General features: G+C 32.1%; 1 long non-coding RNA gene across 3 annotated transcripts; it reads right to left on the reverse strand.

The window, feature by feature from the left end:
• Window positions 1-1,909: 1,909 nt before the first annotated feature.
• LOC143242514 (uncharacterized) lies at window positions 1,910-16,040 on the reverse strand. 3 transcript variants are annotated; one of them, XR_013022846.1, is made up of 5 exons: window positions 15,813-16,040; window positions 13,514-13,651; window positions 4,757-4,834; window positions 4,042-4,161; window positions 1,910-3,388 (listed from the first exon to the last, which is right to left on the reverse strand). It is a non-coding gene; the product is annotated as an uncharacterized LOC143242514 (long non-coding RNA). The 3 variants fall into 3 exon arrangements; XR_013022847.1 differs by lacking the exon at window positions 13,514-13,651; XR_013022845.1 differs by lacking the exons at window positions 13,514-13,651; window positions 15,813-16,040 and adding an exon at window positions 12,476-13,319.
• Between the last annotated feature and the right edge of the window lie 7,530 nt (window positions 16,041-23,570).

A 23,570-nucleotide genomic window follows, 5' to 3' on the forward strand; every position in this document is an offset into this window, starting at 1 on the left:
AAACTGCTATAGTTTATGACTGTATATAGACATATATGGCCCGACATGGCCAAGCGTGTTAAGGTGTTCGACTCTTAATCCGAGGGTCACAGGTTCGAATCCATGTCACACCAAACATGCTTGCCCTCCCAGCCATGGGGGCATTATTATGTCACATTCAACCACACTATTCATTGGTAAAGGAGTAGCCCAACAGTTGGTGGTGGGTGGTGATGACTAGCTGCCTTCTTTCCAGTCTTACACTGCTAAATTAAGGATGGCTAGCGCAGATAGCCCTTGTTTTGCATGAAATTCAAAACAAATGAAATATATACATATATAAAGTATATTCAGTACATGTGTATTTTTATCAAATCAACACTGAAATGGTGAAAATGTTTTTATATTAAATTTGTATAAAATACACAAATATTTGAGATTTAAGTAATAACATTTTATTGTGAAAATTATTTGTATTTTATCCAAAAACGTCACAAGCATAAGCAAAATAAGTAACTGAACAATTTAAGAAATTTTTTCATCTTCATTAACATCAGACCCTTTGGCTTCCTATTAATGGCCAGTGATCCCAAAAGAATGTATATACATATGTGTGTGTGTGAAATTGAATGCTTCGAATGAACATCCTTAATGAGTTGTGTTATATGCCACAACAGCAGTTTCTATGGTACTACATTGTCAATCAAAGACTGTAGCTTTAAGAACTAATATTTTATTCTAAATCTGCTAAATGTATTATTTCTATTGCTGATACTCTTAAGATTACGTTTTAGGACTTAATTGACACCTAATGAAATGCAATTTAGATTTTAGAAAGGTGCTCATACTGATGTCCAAGCCTCAAATGGTACAGCGGTTTGTCTTTAGACTTTCATCATTAAAACCCGAGTTTCAAAGCCCATGGTAGGCAGAGAACAGATAGCCCATTGTGCAGCTTTGTGCTTAATTCTGAACAAACAAACAAACTGATGTCCAACGAATTTTCACTCGGAATTTGAAAAGTTTATTACAAAACTATACTGCTTTGAAAATGTAAGTCTTTCTATTCGAAATTTTGAGGAACTTACAAGTTATTGTACCACAAAACATTATGAACTCAAATAATAAATGAGCCATTTATCCCAATCTCATATACACTTTGATGTACTTTAATTTATAGTTTGTAATTGCAATAATTAACTTACAACTACCTCTAATACCAACTTTGATCAACATCCGACGTAGAATTTTAGCTTTACACATTTCGTGGGTATGAGCGCCAGTTTTAGTACTAATTTAATATTAAACATTACAGATTAAAATCACATTAATTACTTACCTTAGGATCTGGAGACAACTATTGTGATATCAGCCAAGTCCTATTTGTCACCTTTTAAACTAATAATACTGCTAGAATTACAAAATATTCCATTCTACTCACAATGACAAGAATATGAGCATACGTACGCTTTTTAATGTTCTTAATATGACGATAATTTTCTTGCAGATTCGCTTGGCACTTTTTTGGAATTGTAGAGGTCGCTCGATAACACATGTAGCTAACTACCCAAGTCACTGACAATTTGCAAGCAAAATATTGCATTCAATATGTTGGACATAAAAGATGTGATGCGGTAAAATGTTTATAGATTTATTTATGTGAAGTGATGCCCCCAAGGAAAAACCAAATGAATCAGTTCTTGGACTTGAGGATTATGCTAGAATAATAGACTGCATTAGCTGTGCTGGTACAGAAGGATTGTTGGAAGGTTGTTGCATGATCAGTACATGTTTTAAAAGACTGATGAGCTAGGTGAAAAGTTTTTTTTGCAATGTTTAGAGAGCAAATCAAGATTGAAACAGCTTTGAGGTGAGAAGAGGTAAATACCTGTCTGAAATACGGTTTCAGTATAAAAATGTTAACTTTTATTTGTGCAAGTTATACAATTCATAAAAATAATTCTGAAGTTTTAAACTATTTCATCTAGTAGTTGCTTTTTTGCAGTAAAATAAGACAAACCATTAAATAAATGTATTCAGGTTTCACAGTTTACTATGTTAGAATTATGCTTAAAATTTCATAATTAAAATAAAAATATACAGAAAAACTATTTGTACATTTAAAAACTGAATTACTTAGTTTGGGGATTAGGCTCAGTTTCAAACCTAGAACATGGATGAGAAATAACTTTTAGTAACATTCAATTATCTGTAAAGTATGTATGCATTAACTTGATATTATTGTAAATGTAATTAAATTAAAAACTGATCAGGATATCACAAGAAATTGGTAAAGAATTAATATTAACTTTTGATCAAAGCAAGTCTTTTACATAGATCAGAAATAAAAATATACCTAGTTATGAGCATAGGTAACTTAATATAGTGTTCAGACTGTATTACTTTTATGATTAGAATGTAGTTTCATCAGTTGCAAACTCTCTCACTGTTTGTTTGGTCCATATTCAAAGTCTAAATTTGAGCTTAGTAATTCAGTGCAGACACACTGTGTGGGTTAAATATCAATACATCTGCTTTTACTTTTTGTTATTTCCATATGACTGTCAGAAATACATAATGTTTACTTTTGTTTATATCCTTCTGTGAATTTTGTAGAAAGTTGATTAAATATTTTTTTTGTATTCAATAAATACAACTATGGATTTACAAAAATTAAAAACACTATTTGATATGTGCCAATCAATGAATTATACTCACACTGCTTCATTTTTCACCACTTAATTTGCAATAATGAATATTTATAACGAGATATTCAATGAAAAATATACATTTCACAACCAAATTCATAAAGATAGAAAAATTATTGCTCTTTAAAAATCACATTTACTCCTGTTATATCTTGTTTTACTTAAAACATTTTATTAATCTTACACAATTTTTGTTTTTAAGGTAACTTTAGCATTTCAATTCTAGAAACACTATATTAATCACTGCATTGAGCAATAAACTGCTTAAACCAAACTTAATAACTTGCTTTGAACAAAATGAGAAAGGTAAAACATCAGGTTCAATAGAATGTGTTGTTTTTTTAACTATTAACAAAAAATGTTCAGCTATAGGTAGGTAAGTAATAAATAAATGAAGAGCAGACATCTACTAGTGGTACAGATCATATCTGTGGTAGGGCATCAGCACTTTGTAAAACAATCTTGAAATTATCTTAAAGAAGAATCTGGAAGACACAAGTCACTGTCAAGGTTCAGTTACACACACTACAGTTAAGTTTCAGACATTGTAACTTTATAGGATTTCTACTTATTATGCATTGGTTATTCCACATCCAATTCTTCATCAAATAGGTTTTCATTGATTGGAACAGCTTCTCCATCTACTGTAGCAGCAAGATGATCTTCTCAATCAGCTGCTTCAGGGAGCTTCCTCTCATCTCCTACAAATTTATTTAATAAAACAATCATAATGAACACCATGTTAGTACAAAATACCACTAACAACAATACCAACAATTACTGCTATAATTATCTATATGATATTTAATCAACACAATCTGTCCTGATTTTTCTCAATACATTTTGAAATACTGACAATAACTAACAAAGCAAATATATAATTTTTACATATATCAATACATTTATCATTCTTATTAGTAAAAAGCTTCATTAAGGCTTTTTAATATCTGTAAAAAAAATTGCAAACTACCTTTCACAGACCTACCTTTCTTTTAACATTTTAAATGTCATGATGTATTCTACAAATTAAATATTTGTGGTTTCATTAAATAAGTCTGAACATCTTTTTTTTAAATTAATAAGCATTAAATACAAATTAATTATTATTACAGTTCATAATAATGGTTTTTAACAAAATCTTATTTTAACAGCGAATTTATATTATGTTCTAACTTCATATTATTATAACATACTTTTTAAAATTTTGTCAACAATTCTCTTATTAAAATAGATACTTCATATTAAACCTTAACTATAACTTTCCTACTTCAACAGACACTTGAATTAAATTTAAGGCACAACTATAACAGTTACTTTCTTAATGTAATACTTGATACTGACTACATCTTCTTACCATATAGGTTTGCTTTTCTTCTGTTCACTTCATGAAGATTAGGTAACAATGTTAATCCTACATTTGTTGCAGGATAAGGGTCTCGGCTGTTAGTTCCAGATATGAATCACAGTTGTGCAACTGCAAAGAAAGTTTACAAAGATTAAATTTTTATATGTTCCAATGCCCTCAACTTTTATGATAAATATATCTCATACACGTTAGCATTGACAAAATTTAAAAGTAATATTTATATGTTAAGTCTATAATTATATTTCTTAACACAGCTTCACTAGATAACAGTAATGTAGATACAATGAAAAGAATAAACTTGACAAGTTTAAATATGCTCTATGACAACACTCAATAATGCATTTTGTACTATATAATGTTAAAATTCTACATCAAGTTGTCTTGCTAATTGTAAGATTAGCTTACCTCTTCTTAAGTAAAGTACAAGCTATGTTGAAAATAAATATATTATTATTTATATAACAGTGATGATCAGTAATTTCAAGAATGATTTTACAAACTGTTGATCACTTACTTCTTACGTCAATCAAACAATATCAATATTTACAATAGATGATAACAAGTAGTTATATTTCATTAAATTAAAGGGTGACCAGTGGAGTTCATCTATTATAATCACACCATGATGATGGTCAACAAACTTTAACTTACTAATAATACTCATCATATGATGATAGTCATACAGTTTTACAATATCACTTACACCAATGTGATGACCAGCTTTAAACTCTGCTTTTTTCCTGTCCTGTTCCACTTGAACTTTTTCCTTCTTCTCTGCTATCTACAAATCAAAACAATGTTGTTGTTGATACTATGGTTACAAAATATATTTCAATTAAATATTGAACAAACATGCAATCAGACAAATATAAAGATTTTTGTACACAATATCTTTTATACTTATATATGTGTGTATGTACTTATTTCCCAAATTTATATATTAACTGTTACACTTTACACACGTTTTCATTAAAAGAATGTAATAAAGATCTAAATTGTTATAAGTCAATAAAGTCTTGTGTATAAAAAATCTAAACAACTTAAAACAATGATAACAACTTGTGTACATTTTTATGAAAATATATTAAAAGTATACTATCCTTTATAAACATAAAGAGGAAGACAAGAGTACAAAATATGAAATTCAATAAGTAAACTTGTATTGAAGTGTGGATAGACAGAGAATAAAATACTTTTTCCAAGCCAAAAATGTTTAAAATGAAATTCTTGTCAAGTTAGACCTAAGAGCTGCTCTCTTGAAGTACACAGAATGTAATGACACAATTGTAAAAATTATATATAATACAATAATATATTATAAAGCACAAACAGAACGTAATTTTATAAATTACATAGAGCAAGATGTAATTTTATGAATGCATACAGATAACGATTTATGTACAGGAAATATAACTTTATAAAATTATGATATTATTCAATAATAATGTAACAACAAAGTATTCAGAGGAAACTTATGTCTAAACTTTACACCAACTTGAATATAAGACTGTTTAGTGCAGGTAGTGTTACTAATTAATTTACTTTGTAACTCACTGATGTTGAGACTATTGAACACTGTGTTTACAATCCAGTGATGTCAAGACTGTGATACATGTATAAATAACTATAACTAGATGAATGAAAAAAGAGTAAAAGTCACATGAGAGAGAACTTCTGTCACAGAAAAGTTAGACTTTGTAAAGTTAACTGTTGTGGAAGTGAATGGTTGGTAGGTTAGAGTGACATTTAAAGTTTAAAAGAGATAAGGAGAATATTATGTCTCATAAAAGGGTGTTCTAAACCAATTGAACCCACATATGTGGACTTCAACAAAAGAAAGATGATAATTGGAAGTACAAAAAACAGAATAATACTGAAAGTTAAGGATACAACCGTAGTAGCTCATGTGATATCATGATACTACTGTGATTAAAAGAAATAAAAGTTAAGCTTGTCAACTGAATTCTAAAACAGTTGAATTGGCTTGAGTGGACTTTGGACAATAAAAAGAAAACTGAATAGTGTCTAAAATACAAATATTATCTCCATAATGTAAATAATTTTGTACATACATTTAACTTGTTTCAAACATATATTATTTTAAAAAACAAGTGGAGTGCATGTTGTTCATTTTTTGTCAAGTTCACTGCCAGCAAATCAGACATACCTACTGTAGAAAATTTCGTGGTCCAACACACTTATAAATTTACATTACTATTAACTAAGTGTATAACATTTGGTAAGCCACAGCCATGATTACACAGTGGTAAGTTGTGTTAGAAGAAAGTGAGAAGGACAGTGGAAATAAATAGACCAATATGTGCAAAACTATAGTAAAAGTGCAAATAGCATGGAGATTACATGATATATAATCATGTCAAATTTTGATAAAAGAATGGAAAGAGAAGAGATAGACCAGGAAAGATAGGCCTTGTGCAACACAACAACACGGTATCCAGCTAAAGTGAAGCCCTTTTAGATGCCTTATGCAACGAAATACCTTACAAAGCAGGAAGCTGAGGCAATGTTGGAAGCTGGAATTGTTAAGCTTTCAAATTCAGCCTACCATTTACCAGTTTTAATCTCAAAAATTAGAGATATGTTAACTGTTTCTAAATAAATTTCCGAAAGCTGAATCTTGTGATGAAGTTCAACTCTGAACCTATGGACAACCTAGAAACTATCAGGTCGGATTCTCTTCAAAGATCAACCTCAGTAAAGGTTACTGTCAAATCCTAATGAAGACAGGATTTACAGAGAAGGCAACATTTTTAATACTAGATGGATGTTACCAATTTCAGTAGGTGCTAAGTCAACTCTGCAGAAACATTCAACTGCATGATAAGGAGGATGCTGTGCAACACCACCAATATCAAGCACTATGCAGATGCCATCCTGACACACACTGTGAAATGGGAAGACTATAGGAAGAAATGTAGAAAGCTGTTACAACATATGAGAGCAGCAGGTCTCACCATCAGATCATCCAAGTGCTACACCGCATATTATGTACTGGGACTGAAAGACGGCCATGGAAAAGAAGGTATTACAAATACAAGATACACTAGCTCTGACTAAAATGCAACAAGTCAGGTCCTTTCTGGATTTATTTTGATATTACAGGAAATTCATCCCAAACTATGTTGAAATTAGTGCACCATTGACTAACCTGACCAAGAAAGGCTTATTGAACAAAGTAAAGTCGAAATGACGACACCTGGTTGCATTCCAGACTTCAACAAACGATTGACTGTTTAGGCTGATGCTTCAGTCATTGAAATTGGGAAAGTGCTCTTACAATAATACAGAGATGGACCATTTCCAGTAGCACATACAAGTAAAAAGCTGTTAAGTAGTAAGAACTACTCTGTTACTGAATGAGCGTGTCTAGTCATCATACTTACCATTAAAAAGTTCCAGAACTACCCGTACAGGAAGGAGTTCATCATCTGGACAGACCATTACAAACTGTGTTTGGGATCCTAGAGTGAAAAGATGAATCAAGCAGTACAAAAGAAGAGCAATACAACATGAGAAAGTGCCCACTGAGAAAAAAAAATGGACAATCCCACATGTGAACAATAAAGGACAACATTCCCATATGAAAGAGTAATAAAGAAAGTTGGAAAAGGAGGAAGCCAAGAAAGAGCTGGTCAATAATGTGCTATCAACAGGACTTGACAAGGGGTGTTACATAACTTCAACAAAACACTGGGAGAGAGAGGGGGAGATGGCAGAAAACACATACAGAAATGAATAACACAAGCAAGATGGTGTATACAGCCAGACTGTTCGTTATGTGACCTTTGGATCAAAAGAGCTCAGGTAACCAGATATTCCATAATTTGCAAACAAAGTGAAAATGGATGAGCCCAAATAAGGAGTGAAGAGAAAAGGAACAAATATAAGAGTCAGAAACAGCCCAAAAATTAAGACATGCCTTTTGAGAGAAATTGTTTATTAATTAATAATGAATGTACCTGTGGAAAAGGTAGAAGCAAAATGCAGCCATGTGTCCAGAATGGAAAAGAAACAAAGGTCAAGACTGTGAATGTAGCATGTTAAAGCCCTCATAACATGGCTAGAGACATGAGGAGCAAGAGTCATGCCTAAAAGTAGAACCTCAAAACAGTGTGTATTGTGATGATGGGATTATTTGAAGGTGATGAATTAAAGGTTGGGGGAAAACAACCTATTAAGACAGTGAAACTCCTTTATTTAGAACAAGGAAATCATTAGAAGTGGTTTAGAGAAGTACAATGATAAGATATCAGTCTCCAGGATTCAACAAAGAGGTGGGAACAGTAACCCATAAAGGGAAAAATAACATTCTATAAGGCATTTAAAGCCAAAAGCTCTAACACTGTGTCATTGAGACAATGGTGCTAAGGATCAGAAAACAGAAGAAAAACAATAGGGAGAGAGGAATAGGAGGAAGAGACAATAGACAAAGGGTAAAAAGCAAAGTGATGAAAAGGTCAGTTATGAAGTGAGTAGAAAAGATAAAAAAAGCAATTCAACAGGAACCAAGTCAACTAGGTTCAAAGGTTAGAGGCAGCTACCAGTAGAATAGACAAAGGATAACCCCCTGGGAGGAGAGTATGGTCAGAGGAGGCAGAGAAAGTGAGAAGAGGAAATTATGAAATAACAAGTGTACATGGGTCAAGGAATGATAAAGATGATAGAGTAAAGACATGATAAAATGATGGCAAGAAACTTCCACCCAAGACTCCAAGGAAAGAAGAGCATCTTGAAGACCTTGTGGCAAATGAGTGAAGCAAGATGTAAGTCATGTACGAAAGACTGGGGAATGTAAATGACAGAGAAAAAGGTGTCACACACAAATAGATCTCACTTGCACAGAAACCATGAAAAGAAACAATTATAAATTTCATGAAAGTCATAAGAATTTATCAAAAAGATAGTAACTTGATAAATTAGATTAATAAATGAATCACAAAGATTGCAAAAAATCTTTCAAAATAAAAAGAAATGAGATAATTTCAAGTGCAAGTTCTTGTAGGGACCCATAAGTATGAAGGATGCATGACTTTCCTACTAATGAAGGGATATTACTACCGTGTTTCTCCGATAATAAGACCTACCCATAAAATAAGACCTAGTGTGATTTTTGGGGACAGTTTTAATATAAGCCCTAGTTAAGAGTGGCAGGAAGAGGAAAGAAATAAAAAAAAAATAATTTATTAATTAGTTTAATAGTTAGTTAATTAGTTTGTTTAAGTATTGATCAAATTGAGTTTCTGAATGTTTTTCGTAATTTCTATTTATTTAGAGGTCTTATAATTTTTACTTTGTAGCTTCATTTTTTCAATATATCAAAATAAGACATCCCCCGAAAATAAACCCTAGTGTCATATTTTGGAGTGAAAATTGATATAAGCCCTGTCTTATTTTCGGAGAAACACGGTACATGATGACTGTGTTATGTACTAATTGAATTCATGTCAAAACATGTGATTAAGGTGGGAAATAATTCAAGATTAGTGGCATGAGCAAAAACTCAAGAGTAGGCACACAAGAATTACTACTGTATGCAGAGTTAAGTAGATTGTTTAAAAATGATTATATTATCACTAAAAAAAAATTACGTTTTCATTATATATATATTTACTACATATATCATGTAGTAAAAATTCAGAATTAGAGCAACAAGAAATCAACAATAATTCTTACAGCTCTAATAGTTGGTCATTGAGAAACGTAAAGCATTTCATATATTTTAACTTTATCAACACATGATAGTCTAACTATGTACTATATCCAAGCATATTTAAACTTTCTTAGCAACTGTTCTCTTTTTCCTTTTATAAAGAGGGGGTTTAATTAGACTTCTAGTGGTTTAATTAATAAATGTACATCACATTCAATGTTTTCTTAATTTATACCTATGTGTTACAAGTAATTAGTGATAAAATTAATTAGAAAGTCTATTATTATTAGTTCGTATAGGTTGTAATGAACAATTTAAAATCTATATCTTTATTTCTACTTATGTGATCAATTAGAAAATAAAAACAAACATTTTAAACTTTAATTGAAATAAATTATTATATTTTGAAAGGAAAACCATGTCTACACCTCTATTCACATTTTAGTGTTTCCAAACATCAGTCTGTTTTCAATTCTTTTTTGTCACTTGCATTTTCACTTATTTTGGATATCAACAGTACTAAAACACTTGTGACATTATAACTTTCAAACAATGAAAAACAGATTTTAAAGTAGGCATATGTTACAAGAGCTACAGGTGTCATAAATATAAGGGCTACAAATGATGTAAAAAATAACAACCATTAAATAGTTATTTCAAAATTTTGGTTGAAATAAAGTTTTTATTATTATTTAGAGAAAAAAGGTAAATGTTTTATAACTTCATTACCAAAATATCTGGTGTAGATAGCCTAGTTGCTTTGTGCCATAAAATGCCAAGCTAACCAACCAACAATGAAAATGTCTGAACCCCTCCCATTGTGTATTATAAATTTCGAAAAATAACACTAACTTTAATAAAAACAAATCTCCATAAAGTCTAGAATGCATGCACACTGCTAATTTCTGGAAAAAAGCCAAGGCCTGATAATTTACCAGGGAAACATTCAGTTGATGTTCATATTATTGTATTCATAAGTTAATGGCTGAAGCTACACCTGACTGTTATAGATTCAAAATAAACTAAATTCAAATAAATAATAATAAAGGTAATTAATAGACCAATCAAACAGATATTGAAACCTAATATTTATTTTCAATACTATTGACTATTTTCCTAATTAAATAGAGGGAGGAGTTAAGACCCCACAGATAAAAACATTAAATGATACAGGTACTACTTTTCAAAAAAGAAAAGCTATAAGGGATGGGGTTTCAACTCCCTTGATCTCTATCTTAAATTAACGTCTATTTAAATATAATATTAAACAATATTATTATTAATCTCTGAAAAATGTGCATAAAGTTTACCCCTATGGATCCTTTCACTTCACCTGTATTCTCTCATACAGAACTGAAGAATACAGTTATTAAATACTAAAAATATGAATGACTGGACCACTTGGGCTCATACTAATATAACTTTAAATAATAGTGATACAATTGTAAAGTAAAAACATCACAGTGCGAGAAAAAAATCAAAATACAATAAATTCACACCTAATTATTAAAATAGCCAGAAAGTTGACAGTCAATGGTTCAAAACTGGTACAGTGGTAAATAGCTTCTGTAGCTTTGCAAAAACAATGACAGGAATAGTAAATTTAATGGCAATGGAAGTCATAAAGCATCCCCACACCTGCCTCTTATGCAAGTTTGTACCTAACAAATATTTTGATCATCCGGATATTTGGAATAACTAGAAACATTAATTTCAATTAGTTTATTATTTTCATGACAACTGATTTAATCATAATTTTGATTGATTGCTAAAATAATTATCACAAACACTTATTTTGATTGGTTAAATGACTCAGTTCTTCTGTAAGCAAATGCACGTTAATATCACATTAGTAAAGAAATCACAAGTTTTACTAATGAAGAAAATTCAACTTAAAATGAAAAACATTTTATAACATACAATACGTAAGGCAAGACATGAACTAGTAAATGTTGTTACTAGTATATGGATGCAGGCAGTGTGTATGGGTGAGAAGTTTTACTGATCTCTCAGTTCCCACTAAAGTGAATACATACAAGTTTGATCCATAGTTCACATCCCCTCAAAGATATAATACATTTAACTGCAAGAAATGTGAGGTGAAGAACATGTGAACTGCTTGTTCCAAACCTGAAAAGGAGAAGGCTAGGCCCAAATGAGGTTAAAAAGAAGAAAACTACCCAAATGAATGGGTTATTGAGAGGAGTTAAGAATGGATTTCCCCCACTGTCATGAGGAATCCTCCCTCTATTGTATCTTGTAGAATCAGTGGTGGTCAATGGACTGTGAATGAGTAGAAGCAAACATTATCTAGTTATTCACAGAGAGAAGAGCACAAATTCTCATAGAGTAAAAAAGAACTAAGGTTTGTCCAAACAAACAGGAAAGTTCTGAAATGGAAAACATGATTTAGAGCAATGAAGTGGACACTGGGGAAGAATATTAAATTGTGGATTATGAAGGGAAAATGGTTTAGCACATAATTAACAATTTTGAAAAATAAAATAATTATATGTTACTAGTAGTAATAATTGCAACTTACAAACAATCTAGGCTAAACATACCTAGTTAAATTACTAATAATGAACTAACAAAGCCATGAAATCTGTTGAGACCACAAAGTCTGTAAGATTAATGCACTTGCAAAATGATTAAATGTATCTAGTAATAACACAATTAATAATCAACATCTCATTTACAATTCATTTAAAATAACTTAGATGATAAAGGACATATAAATATCTAACTTACCAAAATCCATACATTAATGACATGAAACACTCAATTCTTCCATGTGTAAATAAGAGTAAAGCCACACAAATGACATCTGAGTCACAACTACCATAGGTATATCAACCAGATTTGAAGTATGGTAAAGTTTATCAACATGTTCCGGTCCCCTAGTAGAACTGGTATAAACAGAAACAAAAGTAGAAGAAGAGCAATTCTCTCCCAAAGCAAACAATTTGGAAGCATGAAAAGTAGTGGAAAACTAAAACTCCTGAAATGGTGTGGAATATGACAGACTAAAATAAAAAGTGTTAAAAACAGAGAGTTCAAATGTCTTCTTATTGATTACATTCTTACTTAGAAACATTGTTTTACTGAAAAGAAGAAGAAATCACTGGCCAAACCCATGAATCTAATTTCCTTAGAATTAGTCTGTATATAACGTTGAACTAAATTCCTGGAAAATCTTACCAGTAGCATGTTCAGCTATAATGGGAATTTCTATAGTCAATACACTGATCACATATTACTGCAGCAGTAATTTGGTTTGTCAACATATTAGATACCCAGAGCTCTCATAAATGTGAACAAGTGATCTTAATGTAAGGCTCAGGGAAAAGAGGAAAAATACCAAAGACAGGAATTTTGTTTCTTTTGTTGTTGTGGTTTTACTTCTGAAAATATTTTTGACTATTTGAAAGCTGCAGGAATATTCTTCTATGATATCATATGTTTATTCTGGTTTATCAAGTGCAGTATGCAATAACTGATTGAAATCCAAATTATTTATTAGATAAAAATTCATCTTGACCAAAAAATATAGAATTTAAACTTTTTATATTTGAAAAGAAAGATATAAACCCTTAACAGAATTAGATTTATCTACATTAAGTTTCTAAAAGGTACAACTGAAGATTGCCATTTAAACTCTTAAAATGCTTCAGTTGTCTAACACTAATAATGCAAACACAGAAAACCATACAGTTGATTTAAAAGACCTTTACACTTCACATTGTTAACAGATAATAGATGCATAGATAAAAAAATAAACTACATGACCTTCATCTCTCAAGTCTACATAAATACTCTTCTTTTCACTCTCACTTTCAACATCATCGTGGGAAAACTTGCATTTGTCACCTTTCTTACACTGTCTTTACTTATAAAAAACATACAGTACAGATTTAGGATCAGTTCCTGAAATTAAAATAGTTATATCACCTTTCTGCAAGAGATGAATGTAACTGAACTGTAGCCATGTTGAGAGTAACAAGATAAAACACTTCAATGCTGTTGTGTGTGATTTACATAAAGCAGACTTTGAACACTTGTTTTGATTCACCCTAAGAATATCAGTGACATAACTATTGAAAAACACACAAAAATTATGAAAACTAATTTAATATTAAAGATAGTTATGTACAGTATAATAATTCATGCTTTCAGTTAATATGTACACAATACTTGTACCACACACTTGTTACATAAGTTGTTTTAATTTTTAAAGTTATAAAAACAGATAAAATGTACCAACATGCATTTTTAAAATTTATAAAAATAACATTCAATAAAATTACAGTAATATAATAGCTTATGCTTTTTGTTTTGAATGAGTTTTAGCTATGTAAATAATTTCATTGTACTTATAAAGCCAATTATTGTTGGTTAGTCACAATTATCTACCTGATTTATGTCTCTCTAAGTGTTATAACTGCAAAACACATATGGAATAAAACTATTTCTTTCCAACCACTCCTAAAGAAAATATTTAACTCTGACTGATAAAGAATAAATATTTATAATTACAAGTTATACATTAGTACAATTTTAGTGCCAGACCTTAAAAAAATAATGAAAAAATAAATATTTAGAACTTTAAATGGGTGAAATTGTAAACCTGATGTTCCACACTTTAGAAATTCTTTTATATATGACTAATGCTAAAAAAATCCTCACTTATGTCAGGGAAATGTATCTCTAAAAGTAGAAAGCAAAGAGGTTCCATCTTTAAACACATTTAAGACTACATATGAAGAGCAATATTAATATGGTAGAATACATCATGATGTATTTCAGTTTCTATATAATACATAAGGTATAAAAACCACAGTAATTCTGGAAAGTATTTTAACTTTTTCTTGAATAACTCAGTTTGAAAGATTCAACTTATGTTATTTGCTATTTCTAAGAAATAATATCTTAAAAACCTTGGACAGCCAGATCATTGACGTATCCAAAGATAATCTGTATTAATAACACTTCATGTAGTAATTCTTAAAAGTCTTCAGTTGACTATAAAATCCTGTTTTTTAGTACTATTAAACCTCACATTGACATATTCTCATGCTCATTTTACACCACTTAAATCAAGCAAAAGCAACAATGGAAAAAAGGAAAAAAATCAAAATCTTTGTATTTATATGTTTACAAAAACATGCCATATCAACATGTAGGGGGAGGTTAAGTGATTAACAATATATCACGTATTTCGTGATGACAAGAAACCAACTTGAAGTGAAAATGTATTTCAGAACAACTGTTGCAAACTCTTTCTTTGTTAATCTGGAGATGACCTAAGAAGGTCAAAACATTGTTCTCAGTTTTATTTTGGTATCACCAGTTGTCCTGAGATACATGTCACGTACTTGTTATGTTACTGGAAAGTCATACAACAATGGGAATATACAAATTTCAGAATTTCTTGCTCACACTCTCTCTTGAATTACATAAAAATAACTTATGAGAAAGCTTGTCTAATCTAACATTTGTATTAGGTAAAATTAAAATAATAAACCTTTTTACTCCGTACACAAATTACACTGCACAACAATTTTTTTGAAATTTTTTGCTTCCTGAAAAGGTTTTGCTGATTGTGACAGGTATCTGGTGGGTATGTACAAATACAAATTTGGTTTTGCTTCATCACGTAGAAACTTTGAGAAATAGACAATTAACTGTTTACCGCCAATAACTTATTTAATTGCGTTTATGTTTCTAATATGCTATTAAGTTCAACATAATTAAAAGTGTTTTGCTCCTGATTTTTGTTTGTATTCAATGTCCAGTGCATCACGTTCCAGTGTTCAACAGTAGTCAGCAAGCATTGACAAATTCCAGTTGCCCTGATATTGTTTTCCCATTGTAGCAAAACCGAAGATTTCAATGAAACTATACGTAATGGGCAAATGTGGATGTGATTTTCATGATCAGCAGCCAAAAATCTATAAGGAACACCCAACAGTGTTCAAGAAGCAAAAACTTTGTTGTGCAGTGTTATCTAACATTAACTTCATTCTCCACAAGCAAGGAAAGGTGACAGAAAAAAACCTATTTCTCAATATAAATAGTAGTATTTTACCTTTCTGTGTTGTTACATATTTGAATGTCAAGTTCAGGTCCTCAATTTCCTTCTTTTTCTTCCTACTTGTTGATCTACCTAAGGTAATGTGAGTAGAGTGTGATTACTCTTATATTACCAACAATTTGTTTGAACCTTTGTATCAATAACTTTAATAAACATGGCATACTATTTCACTGATTAAGTAAACAAATTATGCATTACAAAGATAATTAGAGTTTTAAAATATTCAAAACATATTATCTAATAAATGTTCATTAAAAATAAAGAAAATGTGACAGCTGTTAAGATGAAAATTACACTTTATGAATTTGACATTAATGTGGTACTTATAAGATAACTGTATGGAAGTATTATTTTACAAAGCCTTTCATACTGTTTTGCTTCATACTTTTCTACAGACAATGTTGATGATAATTATGAAATTACAAAGTGTTAAAGACATGTTAAAAGGTCAACAGAAAATTCTGCAGTTTCAAACACTGGTAAAAGTTAAGGTAGCCTTGGATACCTTGTTTGACTAATATTTTGAATGCTAATGCACTGTCTTCTCATAAGTTTATAAGAACTGACCCACCTTTTCAGCATGATATTAAAGCAGTAAAATGAGATAAATAACACCCAGAATTTGCCTTTACCAGACCCAACTTAAATACATCTGATCTATTCAGGATGTGTGTGTGTGTGTGTGTTGGTGTGCACCACCACTGAATATACCCCAAATAAGTCATTTTCTGACCTCAACAAAGTATTTGGTTATTTCAAAAGCAGATTTCATACACTAGCCAAAGAACACTATTAAAAAACAGAAACAAGAAACAGTCTCACCTTTACCTTACACACCATCTCATGTGCACCAGACAAAACAATATCACCAAACAAGAAGCATCACAATGTAATTTGAAAAACAATTAGTCAACATGACTGTAATCCATCATTACTACACAACCTGTGTGAGGAAATTAGTCACTCACACAATCAGCAGAACTTCACAAGTAGCATGGAAATTTCTGAGGCAGACATAAAAAAGACAGCTTTCTGTGCAAGACGTGAACTGCCTCTAAAAAGATTAATATTTGATTACTGAATATTGAAGATGGTAATAATTGGACACACAAGTTGATTATTTTCATAAAATTAATTGATTACTTTGCATGAAACTAACTCATGTATCAATTCTCATTCTGATTAAGAAATTTTGAAATTTAACCATGAATTTTGCAACAACAAGTTATTTTATGGTCTGGCCTAAAGCTAAGCAATGTAAATCTAATTCAGATAGTCGAAGTGAGAGAAAAATAGTGCCACCATCAACACAGATAACCATTTATTTTAGTTTCTGTTCAAATACATTAAAATTACAAATGGTTGATATGAATAAATCAACTTTTTTTAGACTGTTTGCAAATTTTTAACACTGCTTCCACAGGCCAGACACCCAGGATTTGTGCTGAATGGCTATCCTTAATAAATAAAATCATTCTAGAATGAGCTAAAACTCACTTTTAGAGTTTTCAGGTTGAACAAAAATCTCCTACAAAGTTTTATGAAAAAAATATGCAGATTTAGTAATGCTATTGCAAGTTTTTGACTCCCATAGTACACAGTAGTAAACTTGGAAAATGTGTATGTCATGTTATTGACTATTTGTTCTCATTCTTGCTTTTTGTTTTCAGAGTAGGTACAAAGGCCATGACCTTCACATCAGTGGGATAATTCTCATCTAGCTATTTCAAAAGTTTGTTCTTCAATCTATCTTTCATTTCTTTAAACATCATTGACTAGCATATCAGTGCAAGTATAACATTTTCTGGCAAAACTTGTTGCACATTATTGGCATATGAGAATAGTTTTGTATCATCAGATTTAATTGTATTTCATAAGATCATCTGAATCTCCTGGAAGTAATGTAGTACTAAAAATCCTTAATCCTGCCATGCAGAATGCAAGCAATCAACTGTTCTTTTCAAGAGCACTGAAACTTGATGCTTTTCATCAAGCTTCTTGATTTGGAAAGTTTAATGTTGTTGTGGATTCAATACCAAATTGAATCGGCATTGCTCCTGTGCCATGTTGAAATACCACAACAATGTCTTGCTTTTACACTTCAATTCTTGGATTATCTGCATCATTCATTCAGTGTCACAAACTCCATGGGATCCTCAGAAGTACTGCTAGGCATTTCATCTTCATCACTCTCCAGTGGAATAGATGAATCAGTCCTTCCTTTTCTCTTTCTTCATACTTTTAATTTACCTTGCAGCTCTTTCACACCTGCTTTTTATGCCATTTTGACCTCTAAGTCTGAACCATTACATCTACACTGTCACTTTGAACTTACAAGTCACTTTCTTCTTTTCCTGTATCAATGTTACTTTATCAATACAGGATCAGCACACTTAATCACTGAATGTTGTAGCATGTTGACATCTGTTTTGTAGCCAGCTGCAGATCAAATTTTCACAAAGTGTGCAACAGTTATCTGTATTTTGGCCAATCAGGTTTCGGTAAAGGTATCAACCAATTAACTAAAGATCCGAAGCGACTGCAAAGTGCAATTATCTACCCATGTTGCTTCTGTTCTTCTATCTGAATTTGTTTTAATGAAAAACTATTTAACATTATAAAAACTAGTTTTTCATAGTTTAAAACTTGCACTTGAAGAGTCATTAAAACAATTAAGTTATAAAGAGAACTACTTGCCCTGTTAAGTGCTCTTGAAGCTTTACTAGTTGCTTCACGTGTACAAGTGACAGTAAGAATAAAACCATTATAACCTGTAGGACTCACTCAACCACTAGAAATACCTTTTTCTTATTACAATAGAGCCACAATTCAAAGTGACGGGATATGCACGTTTTTCACCATTTACTACATAACTATTTTATTTAATTGTTTTTACAGAATTCAATAAACCACACAAGTACATTGAATAGATACAGTAAGGTCTTATAGAAATACTTAAATAATTTAAGTGGTTAATTTTCCTCATCACAATCCAAAGATTATCTACACCTTTAACGATAGGGGAATTAGCGCTCAGTGACTCCTCTTCGTCTCATTAGATATACATAAACAGTTTTTATACATCTAATGTCTTTTGTCCATAATATTAAGAAGCGGAAACTCTCATGCCCACTGTTTTTTGTTGTACTATAGTCCTATGTAAGCTAGGAAAACATTTGTGAGATTTGCATTTATATATATATAAAAATTATGAGGTACCATCACAATAATTAAATTAATAAATGTTGATTTCTCTGGTAACTTGATAATTTCATGATTCGTATTTGGAATAGTTTTGAAGTTTAACTGCTTCTGTGGATATCATGCTAATATTATTGTTAAAGGAATGTTGTGGTGCATATAAGTATACACGAAAAACTTTACAAAAACAGGTGTGATACGCATATGTCAATAACTATATTTAAATTATTGCCTAAACTCAGGGGCGTAGCCAGAAATGGCCATTGGGGGGGGGGACTTAGTTTGAGTGCTTCATGCAAGCACCGCAGGCGCGAAACTATGCTAGGCGGGTCCGAGGGCATGCCACCCCCAGGAAATTTTTAAATAAAAACATAAAAGAAAAGTCTGAATTATGCATTCTGAGACAACCTTTTGGCAAATTTCAGAATGGCACACTGAAGTGTTTGTCATATGTTTTTTTAATCATAAATAAATATATACGCCTATATACATAATATATAACTTAAAGTTATCAGGCCCAGCACAGTAGGCTTACAGTCCTGTCATCAACATATAAAATATAGAGTCACTCAGGAGAGTGCAAAATATATGTATAGTGTCTATAATATGTATTCAAATATCATGAACAGTGTATGTTCATATTCCCTGGATTTCAAGAATTAACTTCACAAATAAATAGTGGGTGGCAACGTGGCAGGCTGGCAGCACCATAGCACTAACCTAGTACCACTGGCGTCATCTACAGTGAATCATTCAATATAGATGACGCCAATGGTACTGTGAATGTGACGTTGACAAGCAGAAGTTGCGATAAACAGTCATTCACTATGTCAAGCCTGAAAAAGCAAAAGACACTGCATAGGTTCTTTAAACCCATTCATGAAGCTGAACCTGATCAATCTGCTGCAGCCAATTAGGTTGAATCAGAACTGTCAACTGAATTGTCAGAGTCATCACCGTGGCCTTCTACCAATGCTGCCACTACCACCTCAGGTCCAGTCTGGGACATTGGAAGTTATATTTCTGATGATGTCAGCATTGGTAAACAGGTAAGTCAACTCGTCATTGAATTAATTTTGTATTAAAAATCATACAAACACTCTGATGAGTTTGAGACTGAATATTCATTGCTGCTAGTGATTGTAGGCCTACAGCCACAGGATGCTGGGCCTGCTCTGTGAAGTACATCTCTCAGCCTTTCTCTTCGAGGTTATTGTACTCTCATAACAAACTTTCCTATGTGCAAAATAACTTAATTTGAACTATGTCTTTCTGTTTCTTTTAGATAAACGCTGAAACCAAAAATGCCTCTTTGAGAATGCCTGGAAGCCAGGAAGTGATTACATTTTCCCCCAGTGTGGTCCAAGAAAGCTGCATTTCCAGCATCGTTGGCTTTCATAGTGGAGATGGCTACTCTACAGTCAACATGCAAAGGGTGTTTTCTGCAAGTACTGCTTTCTTTTTGCTCCTGATGGTGCTGGTGTTGGAAGCCAGAAATTGGGACAACTAGTGAAATTTCCATACACAAACTGGAAGAAGGCTGTTGAAGACTTCAAGGCACATGAATTGAAACAGTGGCAACGTTTCAAGACAGCAAAGAAAAAGCTAATATTTTTTTACAGGTTGTAAACACAAGTTAGTCTGTGCACTTGCAGCTTGATGCAACTTCCAAGCAAGAAATTGAACAGAACCGGCAATATTTAATGCCTATTATTGATACTGTATTGCTGTGTGGTAGACAGGGTTCAGCTTTGAGGGGAAAATATGATTCTGGTCCAATGTTTGTTGGTGAAACTGTGAGGAGCCCATCAATAATGATGGGAATTTTCGGGCAATTTTGCGCTACAGGGCAAAGGGTGATGTCAAGCTTTCCGCAAGCCTTAAGAGTACAAAGAGGAATGCTATGTATCTGAGTCTTCAAATTCAAAATGAAATCATCAATGCCTATAATACTCATGTTATTCATGCTTCGGTCAACAGGGTTAATGCTGCAAAATGTTTCTCAATATTAGCTGATGAAACAACAGATATTTTAGGCATTGAACAGTTTTTGCTGTGTGTTAGATATTTGCATGCCAATGACAACTCTGTTGCAATGAGAGAAGAATTTTTGCAATTTATACCTGTTTATGATGTGACAGGCAGAAACTTGAATGATGTTATCATAACCAATCTGACAAAATATGGTATTGACATGGCTTACCTGCGAGGACAAGGGTACGACGGTACTGCCTCTATGAGTGGGAAATTCAATGGTGTCCAGAGACACATAACTGATAAATTCCCACTTGCACCCAATGTACACCGCAGTGCCCATTCCCTAAACTTGGCAATTTCTGGTGCTTGTAAAGAAGTTCCTGTGCGAAATTGCATGTGAGTAATTTCTAGCATTGAAAACTTTCTCAATACACCCAAACAAAAACACGTTTTGGCTCTTTCGGTGGAGAATAAAGCATCTGAATCGAAAAAAAAAAACGTTTGAAAGGTCTCTGCCCCACCCGGTGAGTTGAGAGACATGACTCAGTCATTGTCTTTCTAGAATTAATCCATGCACTTGCAAATGCCCTTGAGACCATATCAGGTTGGCAAGACAGAGATTCTGCCACGCAAGCCAATCAATTGTTGTGTTCCATAACACATCCAGAATTCATCATCACTCTACTTACCATTGCTAAATTGTTTTCCTTTAGTTTACCTCTGTGTAACTTACTGCGGCAACAGAACATTGATTTAGGTGCTGCAATGCATCACGCAGAAATAGTGGAAGAGTTAATCCGTTCACTTAGAAATAATACTGTGAATGAATTTAACAACAATTTCTGTGAGGCTCAAACTCTGTGTAGTGAGCTTCAAATTGACATCATAATGCCAAGGCAGGATAAAAGACAGATGTACCGTGCTAACCCACAATCCACTAGCCCTGAGGAGTACTTTCGTATTGTTGTATTTGTATCATTTGTTGATCACTTTCTTTCACAAATATTTGACCGTTTATCCAGTCACAAAACTATCAGGATCTACCACAGAACGGTCAGAACCTACATCACAACAATGTGGCCAAAGTAAAGAGTTGGTCAATATATACAGGGCTGACATTGACAGCACTTCACTAGCTGCAGTAGGTGAACGTAGGGTTTGGTACAAATCACTTTCAAACAACAGACCAAAAAATGTCATAGATGCATATGCAATGTAGAAATGTTCCCAGTCATTTTTAGACTCTGGAAAGTATTTGCCACGCTGCCTGTGTCAACGAGCTCAGCAGAGCGTTCGTTTTCAATTCTCAGAAGACTCAAAACGTATTTGAGAAATTCCACCACTGAAGATCGATTGAATGGCCTGGCCTCATTATATATTCACCGTGATATTAAAGTTGAACCAAACTGTGTTGTAGATGTGCTGGCAAGAACGAACAGACGTTTGAGCCTTTTATAGATATTCGATTGTATTTCTCTAGTTCTGACAAAACTTGCTGTATTAAAAGAGTGTTAAATCAGAAATTTGCATTTGACTATTTGTCGTGTGTGAAATTATCTGCCATGTAATCACGGATCTTTATGAAACTTCACAGGTGGCAACTGAACTTGTCTAAAAAGTTTGGGTCCATGGGGGTGTTAACACCCCCCTTTGGCTACGCACCTACCTGAACTGCTTGTACCTTTCGCCTCAAAGTAATTATGACTTTGAGCAAACGTAATAATAATAATATTATCATGGTGTCAAAAGAACAACGTTCAGATATGTTACAGATATTTCTTCCAATTTCACTAAAGATAAAACTGAAAGGATCATGACAACCTAAGTATAAAGTCCAAACGTTGCATGGTCTTATATATATATATACTTGTGCATTCTTTAAATAATAACTATTTTGCATTTAACGGAAAAACTTTAAACGCTTGTCGACATTATGGGAAGATAACGATGAGAAGGTTATATTACATTAATTTATTAATTTAGTTATATCAGGCATTTTTACTTGAACCCAAGTGAGCAATTGCTTAATTTTAAAATGTAAGGTATATTTTTACCGACTAATTCCTTCTAGAGAATTTTGTAAAATACAAATCGTTTTGTTTTTACCTTCCTTATTAAGAAGCATTAATAGGATTGATTTGTTTGTTTCGTGTTTACTTCCACTTAATTTAATATCGATAATTTCTTGTGTTTACACTTTTGAGGTGTAAACTTTTCTCACTATTCAAATTATTGTGTTGTTGTTTTTTTTCGAATTTCTGTTACGTTGCTATGATACAATAACGCTTAACAATTATTCTTGGACCGTCAATTATTGCACGTGCGGTGGTTGTTGAACTAGCGGTATTTATTAACCAATAGTTTAGATTTTGTGAGAATTTTAAAATAACCTTAATTTTTTAAATTATTTTTTCATTGATATGTAAATCCTCTTATATAAAATTACATTTTTTATTATTTTTTTAAGTCATGGCAACGCTCGAGTGACCTCTCTTTTTCAAGACAGAAACAAGACTTATTAGTTAACGACAAACCCTAAGGAACATTTTGAAACGAAACAATAATATATATATG

Source organism: Tachypleus tridentatus, unplaced genomic scaffold (assembly GCF_004210375.1).
Source record: "Tachypleus tridentatus isolate NWPU-2018 unplaced genomic scaffold, ASM421037v1 Hic_cluster_2, whole genome shotgun sequence".
NCBI classification, from domain to species: Eukaryota; Metazoa; Arthropoda; class Merostomata; order Xiphosura; family Limulidae; genus Tachypleus; species Tachypleus tridentatus.